Consider the following 3,310-nt stretch of genomic DNA (forward strand, 5'->3'; position numbering starts at 1 on the left):
AGAGCTGAGTGTATATGTGCACAGATTGTCGGCGTTGGACTGAGAGGTAGAGTGAGAGCTGAGTGTATATGTGCACAGATTGTCGGCGTTGGACTGAGAGGTAGAGTGAGAGCTGAGTGTATATGTGCACAGATTGTCGGCGTTGGAATGAGAGGTAGAGTGAGAGCTGAGTGTATATGTGCACAGATTGTCGGCGTTGGAATGAGAGGTAGAGTGAGAGCTGAGTGTATATGTGCACAGATTGTCGGCGTTGGAATGAGAGGTAGAGTGAGAGCTGAGTGTATATGTGCACAGATTGTCGGCGTTGGAATGAGAGGTAGAGTGAGAGCTGAGTGTATATGTGCACAGATTGTCGGCGTTGGAATGAGAGGTAGAGTGAGAGCTGAGTGTATATGTGCACAGATTGTCGGCGTTGGACTGAGAGGTAGAGTGAGAGCTGAGTGTATATGTGCACAGATTGTCGGCGTTGGACTGAGAGGTAGAGTGAGAGCTGAGTGTATATGTGCACAGATTGTCGGCGTTGGAATGAGAGGTAGAGTGAGAGCTGAGTGTATATGTGCACAGATTGTCGGCGTTGGAATGAGAGGTAGAGTGAGAGCTGAGTGTATATGTGCACAGATTGTCGGCGTTGGAATGAGAGGTAGAGTGAGAGCTGAGTGTATATGTGCACAGATTGTCGGCGTTGGAATGAGAGGTAGAGTGAGAGCTGAGTGTATATGTGCACAGATTGTCGGCGTTGGAATGAGAGGTAGAGTGAGAGCTGAGTGTATATGTGCACAGATTGTCGGCGTTGGAATGAGAGGTAGAGTGAGAGCTGAGTGTATATGTGCACAGATTGTCGGCGTTGGACTGAGAGGTAGAGTGAGAGCTGAGTGTATATGTGCACAGATTGTCGGCGTTGGACTGAGAGGTAGAGTGAGAGCTGAGTGTATATGTGCACAGATTGTCGGCGTTGGACTGAGAGGTAGAGTGAGAGCTGAGTGTATATGTGCACAGATTGTCGGCGTTGGACTGAGAGGTAGAGTGAGAGCTGAGTGTATATGTGCACAGATTGTCGGCGTTGGACTGAGAGGTAGAGTGAGAGCTGAGTGTATATGTGCACAGATTGTCGGCGTTGGACTGAGAGGTAGAGTGAGAGCTGAGTGTATATGTGCACAGATTGTCGGCGTTGGACTGAGAGGTAGAGTGAGAGCTGAGTGTATATGTGCACAGATTGTCGGCGTTGGACTGAGAGGTAGAGTGAGAGCTGAGTGTATATGTGCACAGATTGTCGGCGTTGGACTGAGAGGTAGAGTGAGAGCTGAGTGTATATGTGCACAGATTGTCGGCGTTGGAATGAGAGGTAAAGAGGACTGGGGCAGGCACCGTGGCCAAATAGCCACCTATTGCTCTGTAACAATTCTGTGATTTAAAGGCTTGTGAATCTTTTAAATGATCAAACATATTTAAGTTAGAGATTCATGGAAAACTGAGGAATCAATGACTCTGATGCTGAGTGAGTGGAGTGTGGGGGAGTTGAAATCTGAGTATGATGGCAGGCTGGAGAAGCTGCTCGTGTTTCTGCTGTTGTTATGGGACAGAGTTGGGGATGTTGTGGGGGGGGGGAGGTACAACAGGCGAGGGTGTAGATGGGCCAAATGTCTTGATTTTCTTAGAGCCATTTTACAAGGTTTCATCTGGGATGACCAACCCATTGGCCCATTCCCATTATCTCTGTGTGCCATTCACCCTCTATTGCTGCCCCCCACTATTACCCTTTCCAATATCTCCTCCGCCTCCCCCCATACCTATTACCCTTCCCCATTACCCCACCCCATTACCCTGTCCCCATTGCCCACCCTTAGACCACAATCCCTCACCCCTCACCCCAATCCCTCACCCCTTACCCCAATCCCTCATCCTTTACCCCATTCCCTTATCCCAATCCCTCACCCCCTACCCAATCCCTTACCCCAACCCCTCACCCCAATCCCTCACCCTTTACCCCAATCCCTTACCCCAATCCCTCACCCTTTACCCCATTCCCTCACCCCTTACCCCAACCCCTCACCCCAATCCCTCACTTTTTACCCATTCCTTCACCCCAATCCCTCACCCCTCACCCCAATCCCTCACCCCTCACCCCAATCCCTCACCCCAATCCCTCACCCCTCACCCCAATCCCTCACCCTTTACCCCAATCCCTCACCCTTTACCCCATTCCTTTACCCCAATCCCTCACCCCTCACCCCAATCCCTTACCCCAATCCCTCACCCCCTACCCCAATCCCTCACCCTTTACCCCAATCCCTTACCCCAATCCCTCACCCTTTACCCCATTCCCTCACCCCCTACCCCAATCCCTCACCCTTTACCCCAACCCCTCACCCCAATCCCTCACTTTTTACCCCATTTCCCGCCATGCGGTTGTGCGCAGGCGCGCTGTCAGTATTTTCCTGTGAATGTACCAGCGGCAGTGCGCAGGCGCACTGGGTCTAAAAGCGCCGATTCCGGAGCAGTGCTCGGCGGCGCCGTGGCTTAGTTGGTTAAAGCGCCTGTCTAGTAAACAGGAGATCCTGGGTTCGAATCCCAGCGGTGCCTTTTTACCCACAGACTGGCCCCTGCTCTACCCTCACAATCCTTTTACACTCAGGCACCTCTGTGTTCAATCAATTCATCTCTGGCTCAGATTGTGAGAAACATCTTGCATTTCAACAGCATGGAGCACAACTTCACAAGGTCCCAGTGCAGCCTAGAGCCCAGATTATGCTCACTGTCACATACAGCATTCAGAAACTGGAGTCATAGAGTCACAGCTGAAAATGTGTTGCTGGAAAAGCACAGCAGGTCAGGCAGCATCCAAGGGGCAGGACGTTTCGGGCATGAACCCTTCATCAGGCTTATGCCCGAAACGTCGATTCTCCTGCCCCTTGGATGCTGCCTGACCTGCTGCGCTTTTCCAGCAACACATTTTCAGCTATGATCTCCAGCATCTGCAGACCTCACTTTCTCCTCATAGAGTCATAGACCTGTACAGCAAGGAAACAGACCCTTCGGTCCAACCCGTCCACTAACCAGATATCCCAAATTTATCTCGTCCCATTTGCCAGCACCCGGTCCAAATCCCTCCAAACTCTTGCTAGGAGCAAACATCCCCAGCCTTTCCCTCCTTCCCTGGTAGCTGTCTGAGGCTGAACTAAACTGTCTTATTTATCCTTGAGGCAAATGTCTTATGAGACTCACACCATCACTAATCCATCTAATTCCACACCATCATCCAACTCCACTCTCAGCTCAACAGCTGCTGAAACCCTCCCCATGTCTCCATCCC

General features: G+C 51.1%; 1 non-coding gene across 1 annotated transcript; it reads left to right on the forward strand.

The window, feature by feature from the left end:
- The first annotated feature begins 2,506 nt into the window (after positions 1-2,506).
- Positions 2,507-2,580, forward strand: trnat-agu (transfer RNA threonine (anticodon AGU)). Its single transcript has one exon. It is a non-coding gene; the product is annotated as a tRNA-Thr (tRNA).
- Positions 2,581-3,310: the final 730 nt, after the last annotated feature.

This window comes from Hemiscyllium ocellatum, chromosome 17, assembly GCF_020745735.1.
Source record: "Hemiscyllium ocellatum isolate sHemOce1 chromosome 17, sHemOce1.pat.X.cur, whole genome shotgun sequence".
Classification (NCBI taxonomy): domain Eukaryota; kingdom Metazoa; phylum Chordata; class Chondrichthyes; order Orectolobiformes; family Hemiscylliidae; genus Hemiscyllium; species Hemiscyllium ocellatum.